The sequence below is a fragment of the Xiphophorus hellerii genome, chromosome 12 (assembly GCF_003331165.1).
Source record: "Xiphophorus hellerii strain 12219 chromosome 12, Xiphophorus_hellerii-4.1, whole genome shotgun sequence".
NCBI lineage: Eukaryota > Metazoa > Chordata > Actinopteri > Cyprinodontiformes > Poeciliidae > Xiphophorus > Xiphophorus hellerii.
Window position 1 is genome coordinate 21,163,205 of NC_045683.1, and position 9,608 is coordinate 21,172,812.

The following is a 9,608-nucleotide window of genomic DNA, read 5'->3' on the forward strand; positions in this document are numbered from 1 at the left end:
AATTGCTTGAAAGCCACTTCTGCTACTCAAAGTAAATATTGTTCTCATGATCAGATTTGTTTATTTGCAAAAGGAATAATGCATAATAATGGAAAAACAGAAATTATTTATATGCCGGTTTATAGACCAAAACTAATTATGTCCTTGTCCCTCACTATGGTGTACATAATTCACAAGACATATTACAAAAAACTCTGCACATGATACAAATTCATCATAAATACTGAATGTGGGTAGTGCTTCTCCAGTGACACCTTCATATCAAAGCACACTGCACAAATTGTGACATTTAATTAGCATGATGTAAAACCAAGCGTGTAAGAAAGCTGAAACACTTTCTCAAAACGACTTGGACAAAAGTTTATTTATTCATTTAACTTTCTAAAGCTGCTTTCTCTGAGCTGCGTATCTGTTTTCCTTGCATTATTAATGTTGATGGGTTAAACTGTCGCAATGACCTCCGGCGAGTCTCAGAGGTGAAAGGAAAGCCCCTGATCGGATGTCCTTAGAGCGTCTGTAAATAGAAAGAAAGTAGCAAGAGACTGAGGGAGGGACAGAGGAGGAGAGGCGGGGGATAATAATGATGATGATGATGATGATGAGCCACAGTGACAGCAGCGTCTACTTCTGCCGCCTCTTTTGCGTCTGTCAGCAGTCAGGAATTGACCGAGGACACCGCGTCAATTTGACCCGATTAGGACATTGAGAGACCGGCATCATTGATCTGCTGAAGTCCTGCGAAACGGGCGCTGCGTGTCAGCGCAGGAACTTGTTTGAAGCCAAAAGTTTTTGCACCGTTGTGGAGAAGGAGAAGTTCAGCGCTTGTTGGTTTGCTTGGTTTTTTGTTTGTTTGTTTGTTTGTCTGTTTGCTTCGGGATTATGATCTGAGCCTGGAGGTGTAGCAGCCAAATCCGTGGGGAAGAGACATCAGAGAGGACAACCGGGTGAGCTGTGAAATGTTTGTTTTCAGTCTGAATGCAGCCGCTCATTGTTGGAGGGACAAACACACAGTGACCGATTTGAAGAAACCCACTAAATAGAATAGAAGTTAAATAGACGATTTAACTTCGTGCCAAAAATGTCACGAAGTTAAAAATAAGTCATTAAGAAATTATTTGTTCCAGTCAAACATACATACATAAATATTTGTCAAGACTTTATGATTAAAAATGTTAGTGTGAAATTCAATTCAACTAAAATGTCATTATATTTTATTTTTATGTTTAATTAGTACATGAAATACTTCTTGTGACGTGTGCTATGCCTCAACATCAGATGTTACCACAGATCACTATCACACACAAACAAGAAATAACTAGCAAAATAGTGAAATCATTAAATATGTTTTTTTATTGAGTCTTTAATATTCTAATTAGATAAATACTTATGTAACTGATTTTAAGTCTATTTCCTATTTCTGATCATTTATAACACATTTCATGCACCATTGAACTGTGGTACTTTCAGAATGCCATCTATCAACACTATATGTCAACCAAATACCACATATAGAAGTGATATAACTATGACTTGTAACAGCTACCACAAAAGATTTATTGCTTTTATGTATTCCCTGGTTTTTCAGAGCCAAAGAGATAATACTCTTTTTCTTTTAATCAGTTTATAGTTTGAACTGCAAACTATAAACTACGGGACTGTTGTTTTCCAGATAAAGCAAAAGTACAAGTTATATTTAATTTTTTTTTATTACGGTTTCAATAAAATTCAGCTTTAATCTGCATACTTTGAATTGCAGTAAACTCTATAACATTTTTAGCCTTAGTTAATTTGCTGTGCATGTCCACAAATCTCCTCTAAACCACATAAAACAGTTTAAAAGACAATAATACAACATAGCTTGAAAGAGACCACAATGAAACAAGAACCATCATGAAGCCATTGTGGGCTGGCTGCTAACAATGACAACAAGCTAGGTCTTCTTTAAGAATCTAAAAACCTCCCAGGCTGGAATCAGATTCAAGCCCTCATAATTCATAGTAAATAATTCCTTGTATTAATGGGCATGAAAAGCTGCTTGACCAAAAATGGTTTTTACAAAAAGGTGCCAGTTCTTTCTGCTGGTTACTAAACCTCCAGATCTAAGAGAATCAATCAATCAAATTCAATTAAATTTTTTTTGTATAACACATTTCAGCAGCAAGGCATTTCAAAGAGCTTTACATCATAACAAACACAGAAACACAAAGTCATGCAACATAGAATCAACAATCAAAACATTACATTAAATCAAGTTCCATCATTAAATCCGTAATTAGTTACATTTCGAATACAATCCTAAACAGGTGGGTTTTTAGTCGAGATTTAAAGGCACTCAGTGTTTCAGCTGTTTTACAGTTTTCTGGAAGTTTGTTCCAGATTTGTGGTGCATAGAAGCTGAAAGCTGCTTCTCCTCATTTGGTTCTGGTTCTGGGGATGCAGAGCAGACCAGAACCAGAAGACCTGAGAGGTCTGGAAGGTTGATACAACAGCAGATCTTTAATGTATTGTGGTGCTAAACCATTCAGTGATTTATAAACTAACAACAGTATTTTAAAGTCTATTCTTTGAGCTACAGGGAGCCAGTGTTAAAACTGGTGTTATGTGCTCTATCTTCCTGGTTTTAGTGAGAACACAAGCAGCAGCATTCTGGATCAGCTGCAGCTGTTTGATTGATTTGTTGGACAGACCTGTGAAGACACTGTTGCAGTAATCAGTGTGACTGAAGATGAACGCATGGATGAGTTTCTCTAGATCTTGCTGAGACATTAGTCCTCTAATTCTGGAGATGAAACCACAAGGTCACCTAAGCTTGACCCTTAAAACATTATGATGATATTTTACAATATTTAGTAAAGTTGTCAGAGTTCATCTTTAGCAGCTTTATTAAATAGTTGTTCTCTGAAAGAGTAACTGTGATGCAAGGTCACCCACCTGCTCTTCACCCACAGGTGAAAAGTTAAATCCTTTGGTCAGCATCTCTGATGCTATTTAACAATCATATTAAAACCAAACCCACTTTTGAAAATGTGTTAAATTTTGTCTTTCAGAAACAATCACCTTAATTATCATCTTCACATATCAACCCTAAGTCAGGTCACTGCAGGTGACGCATTGATATGCACAAGTACTAACCTGCTTTCCATGTGGTCACTGTGAACATGGTTTGTCTTTGCATGCAGAGCCCACCTGCATTGTTCAGCAAACAAGCACATTGGTGCATTACACAAGCTGCATTTACATTTGATTTTTTTTTTTTTTTTTGCATGTGAACACAACAGGGCTCTGTATCAAACAGTGACACTATTCATACACTGAGGCGAAATCTCATACTCTTGTTGAATTACAATGTTTTCTACTCCCAGTTTCAGACGGTCGCTGCAGCAGAGCACAGTGATTGCATAACACTGGGTTCTATCTTTGTATTGACTGTGGCCTTAGGGAGTGTGTTTACAAGTGTTGGAGGTGGTTCAGTTAAATCCTGTGATCCTTGAGCCTTTAAATCAACCCCGTTAATGTTTTAAACACTTCCACGTCTCTTCCATTTAACTAAGAGATTGGCACAAAATTTTAGGAATGAGGAGATGGTTGAAGTGAAAGCTTCAGCAACCATTGTTGACCTTTAATGTTTACAGATTTGCTCATTCCAAATGTGCAAAGAACTCCACAGAACTTTCCATAAACATCACAAATGTAAGACAAACAAATGAAAATGTTCTGTTCTATTCTGCTTTGCAAAATACTCAAGATCAGTCCAGTTGGAGGGAGAGCATTAGTCTACATCAGCTCTCAATGAACTTAGATCCAGACCTTCCTGCTGCTTTGGCTGTATTTTTTAGCATATTTGTCCTGCTGGAACATGAACCTACACAGTCCTTTGCAGGCACTAACAGGGTTTCTTCCAGGATTGCACTATGTCAGCAGCATTCATATTCCAATGAACTGACTATTAGGCTCTTGGCTGCCTAGATTAAAATTGTCCCGTCAGTTTTAGTGTGTTTGCTCAATAATATTTTCTGACAAACCTCTCAGATTTTTATTGCACGGCTAGATTCATATCGAGACTAAATTTTACACATGTGGGCTCTTTTTACTAACCATGAGAGAAAAGAAGTCTGAATACAAACACATGCCATAAAATGTTTATTTCTAAAAAATAAAAGTGGAAATCAGTATGTCTACCTTTTGTTTACTAAGTGAAATCTGAGGGCAACAGGTTGAACTAGATTTGATTCAGGGGTATAGAGTAAAGGTGGTTAAATAAAGACGCACTCCACACATTGTATCACACTGCACTAATTTGTGTCGGTATACAATATATGTTAGTATTGACGTTTGTAACGTAACAAAAATGTTAGAAAGTTCACAGGGTGTAAATACTTTTGCAGTGCTTCATAATAAAGCGATATTTTTCTTGCAAGTGAAAGCTAATGAGCCTTTCAATGATTCAAACATGAGCCACGATCACTTTGGGAAGTGTGCATCTGGCAATGGTGCTATAATTTGAGATCACAAATAACTCTGGGACTCACCTTGTCATGGCCCAGTGACTGCTTGAAATTAAAATGAGTGTGCAAACAGCCCTCTGTTCTAACATATTTCTCAGACTCATTTGATTTCTCTCACCTGAACGCGAACATGAACACTGTTCCTCTTCACCTTCCTCTGTCTAATGTCTAATATCAGTCACATTCCTCTAATTAGCACGGCTAACTCCTCCATATTTAATGTTTTCTCAATTCTGTCCAAAGGGCTACATTATGTTTTTAAAAGCAGGTTGCAAAAGTGTGAGGGCAGTTTTACTGACAGTAATGTCACTTAGTGATTATGAGGGCAATTTCCCCTCCACAATAGCACCAGCATCCTGAGAGGGGACCCATCTGCTCCAAACACAGAGCAAGTTTGGGCGCTGGCAAGCAGATCAAATGCATCACTGCCACCTTCTACAGCTTAGTGATCCATCTTTATTTGGCCTGGTCATAAAATGCCTATAAAGGGAAGGATAACTTTGAAATGACTCCTCAACAGCAGGAGACGACTTGGACTGTTGCAATATTGCCACCAGTTGGGGAGAAAAAAGGAAATCTGAGATCTCATTAGAAATGCATTAGGAGAGCAGAGAGAAAAAGCTGAGGACCGAGGAGATGAGCAGAATTTTTTTTTTTATTTGTTGAACTCTTAAGTAGGGAAATATTCACACTTTTAATCTGGTTGACAACCATCCTTTTTTTCTCGGTCGTTGCATTGTTTTTTCTCACCATTACAACTCACTTGCCGGTTTAATATCAGCCACAAAACAAATGCATTTTGATGTGTTTTTGTCTGAAAATTGTCATTCAGAACAATTCATGAAGAAAAACTTCTTCATTGGTTTAATAACTTCCTTACTCTCATATAAAACTGAAAGACTCTTATACATCCATATATTATGTTACATTTTATAAGTTTCTTTAGGGGTTTGTATTTGACACTGAAAGACTACCTTTCCCTCTAAAAATAAGCGTTGGTAATATAACCTACTTCTACAGCCGTGAAACAAAATGTAGGTTGCTCCATATAAAAGTACCTGTTAAGAATAAAGCCCCTGCACTTCATGACTAACCCATTAAAGGGAAAGTAATCTTTACCCGAGGACTTAGCGCATTCACGTGACAGACAGGTTTACTGTTGCCCAAGTGTGTCACTTTCACCCAGTGCCTTTAAAAGTCTTCACACTTCTTCAACTTTTCCGCTGCTTGCCAACCATAAAGTTTAACGTGTTTTCTTTGAGTTTTCAGATCGACCAGTATAAGATAATAAATTAATTCATGCTTTTCAATCATCTTACTAATAGAAATTTCAATGTTAAATCCATCATTAGAAAATAGCACGTTTCAGATCTGCTAACACATGATCTTCCACATAAACCCATGAAAGGAGTGCATTAGTCAAGAGGACCAAGGTAACAACAGGAGAGACTGCAGAGATGCACAGTTTGAGTGTCCACAACTATTTATTATTCACTTCACAAAACTGGTGTAGTGACTAGAAGACAGCTAATATAAAAAGCCCCCATAAGAAATCCCTTTCGCAGTTCGCCCAGTGAGATGAGACGCTTAGTAATCATGTGAAAAAATGTTTTCTGGTCAGATGAGACCAAAATCAAGCTTTATTAGCCAACTTGAAAAGTCCATAAAGGGAAGAATAACTTTGAAATCACTCCTGAACAGAGACAACTGCTGCAGTATTGCAATGCTGCACATCTACCTGAACACATTATTCACACAATGAAATATAAAAGCAACATTATACTGCAGGGATGCTTTTCTTCGGTAGAGCCAGAGCTATAGATGCCTGACAATACTGGAAGACAACCAGTTAGAAACTGCAAAGAACTTGAAACTGGGAGATTATTAGAAAACTTGCACTTTATTTGGTTTCTTTGAACTTCTCATGGTCTTGTTTGCTCTGATAAACTTTCCTGACCAGTCTGGTAGATATATTACTATTACTTATTTGAAAAGTTTCCAATGCTGGAGGTTCTTAGTTGGGAAAGTTACTAATTTTAGACTTTCTTAACATAGATACATTCAACAGACCCCAGGTAACAAGAAAAACTGCAGTAAAGGTGATTCTATAAAGCATCAACTCAGGTTTTCTGAATCTGAAAGCACACAAAAACTATGGTTTACTTTATGGTTGTCTGTCACAGAAAATCCCAGTATTATATTTTGAAGTTTGTGACTATAATGTTGCAATATCTTAAACAAAAAAAATCAAGTATGAGTGTTTCTGCATGGTACTGTTTGAGTTTATTTATTTATTTATTTATTTATTTATTTTAATTTATGGTTATTTATAAGAATTTCTTCTCTTTTTTTCCACTTTAGACATTACTTCCAAGGAAGATAAGCATTACTACATAATGGTTGGACACTTCAGACGGTCCTGAAGCCTGATGTGACCGCTGCCCGGGCTGAGCATGGAGCAAGAGCTGAGTATGGGTCTGTCTCTTTGGGCTATCGTGGCCATTGTTTGTAACTCCGTAGTGGGCCTGCTCATCCTCATCCTCTTCGTGGTCCTCTACAAAGCCTGCAAGGTGCCTTCACATCAAGACAAAATGCCAGTTTTTGCTGTCAGACTGGATCAGACAAGGGCAGAGGAGAAGTACATGCTGACTGCAGCCTGACCGAGGCCCTGAAAATATGAACTCGATACAAGGACAAACGTCAAGCTAGGATGGTAGAGGTGGAGAAGTCTTCCCAAGCTTTTCTGTTTCCTCTCTCTCCATTTGTGCTACAAAACCGTGTACAATGCACCACCATCATCCCCATCTCGTCTGTGCCATTCGGGGGAGCTCAGAGTAAGCTAACTGAGTTAAGATTTGAGGCAAGACCAAAAGCAACAACAACAAGCAAGGCCCAAATCCTCTTATCTCTGCTGTGCGTCGGTGGGACTGTCCATCTGTCAGTCAGTTTGGCTCGCTCCACACAAGCAGATCGCCATCTCCTCCTCCTCTACGCCAGTCTTTTTCATCTCGTCACGCAGGACGGCGGCGAGGATGTGGAGGCGAAACAGCGAAAGTGCAATGAAGTGGAATAGAGGAGCTGGGGTTGATAAGGCTGGCTGGTTGAAAGGCAATGAAAATTTTTGAGAGTGAACGTTAAAAATGTGACTCCCCAGTCAGTTTTGCTGTTTATTTTGGCTGCACCGCTAATGATGGAAGCAACAGAGCAGCAAATGCACAACAGGTAGAGACCCACGGCTTAAAGTAAAAGACAGGGAGCACAGAGACGTTGCTGCAAGTCGTCTCTGATCCACGACAGATGGAGATAAAGTTTGGTTTATATTTTGGAGGAAAGGAGATAAAATTCAGGGGAAGAATTGGAAATAGGACACTTTGATGTTTTGTTGACGGAAAAAGGAGCTCGAGGGCCCTGTTTGACAGTCTCTCCCTGATCCAACCCCCACTGGATTAAAATCCTCTGCAGAAGTGTAACTTACAACACCGTTTCTTTTGTTCTGCTGTGCCTTCCTCTTTTTTCCTCCCCAGCTCCGATGAAGGCGGAGGAATAGTCTTACAGACAGGCATCATCAGTGTTGACTGGAAAAAAAAAAAAAATCACTTTTACACAAAAATATCATTTCTGTTGTAACAAGCCTCCTGAAAAACATCCAGCATTTACAGTAGAGAATTTGTTTATCTTGTAAAACAAGTGTTGTTTTGAAACATCGAAGGGCTCAGTCGAGATATGCCAAATGTAACCTCACATAAACTTTCATGGATGGAGAAATAAATGTCAAACTTACATGGGACGATTAGTAGCAAGATTTGCTCAAATTATTAACAATACTGAAACAATTTTGGTAACATTTGGAACTCACTGCTCATCTTTTTTTGTATGAAAGCATCTGATCTTTTCCAAGAACATTAATTACTTTTTTAATCTGCTGATGAATCAAAAAGTTCAAAGCCATACTAGTTGTCAGCTTGCAATACTGTATATATATTTTTTTATTTTTAGTTTTAGTTTTACGTGAATGAATAAACGTAAAATTAAAGAAAAGAGTCTTTTGGGTTTTTTACATGTCTTTTTGTATACATGTCTTTATTGATTGTAAAGTATTTTTACATGTTTTAGTTACTGACACCGTCCACATCTGGTGTCACAATTTAATTTTTCAGTGTTATAGAAAGTTGTTGCCCCCCTTACTGACACTCTGATATGTCAGGTCATCAAGCAAATTTAAATATCAGATTAATAAAAATTCAAAATGCACTGTTGATGATTTCATTTATTAGGCAACAAACTAAAATAACAGTGCGGTTGCATTATCTGGGATCAGCCATCAAGCCATGTTTGTTTTGACTAAACGTCTTCTTTGCACAACTTTACAAATTTCAGCCACATTAAAAGATATGCACGGCCTGGAGCAAATTTCAGAATTTAATCCGGTGGATTTCATTGGACTTAACGTAGACATTTGACAAAGCCTCTGCGAACTTTAATTTTTGTGTATTTTGGAGGTATTACGCAGATGTGTGTTGGAACTTTGTCTTGCAACACAACACAGGCGTGACCACAAGAACATTCATCAACTGATGGTCTGGTATTGTATTTCTTTTTTTGTTGTTTTCTTGAATGCATGGCTCCGTCAATTACAGCAGTCTGAAAATCCCTAGAATATCTTCCCCAAAGTCACAGAGATTAAGATGTTTTTCATGTGGACTTTTGTCCTCTAACTGGTGACCAGAGCTTTGTTCTCTGAACGTTTCCCTTGAATGACATTTTTGTCAGTTCTGATTCTTTTTCTGGAACAATGATCTCTGAGCTCAAATGAGCCACCTAGATTTTGTCCTGAATTATTTTGTGACCTTGTAGATTTCAAAAGTGTGCGCTCATGGACTCATTTTGGGAGAGCAGCTTGTCCTGGTAGGATTCTCCACTGTAATCTCTGAAGAGATCAGTATAGTTAATCACAATTAATTCATAATTTCACAAGGGGATGGATACTTTTTCACATAGGCTCAGTTTGATTTAGATTTATTTTCTTAAAAAAGCTGAATTTTTTATATTAACTTTGTCCAACATAAAAAAAAAAATTATGTTCTAAAGGATTCAAATGTGACA

At 37.8% G+C, this 9,608-nt stretch overlaps 1 long non-coding RNA gene across 1 annotated transcript; it reads left to right on the forward strand.

The window, feature by feature from the left end:
* The first annotated feature begins 801 nt into the window (after positions 1-801).
* Positions 802-8,543, forward strand: LOC116730370 (uncharacterized). Its single transcript, XR_004341308.1, has 2 exons — positions 802-944; positions 6,867-8,543. It is a non-coding gene; the product is annotated as an uncharacterized LOC116730370 (long non-coding RNA).
* The last annotated feature ends 1,065 nt before the right edge of the window (positions 8,544-9,608 follow it).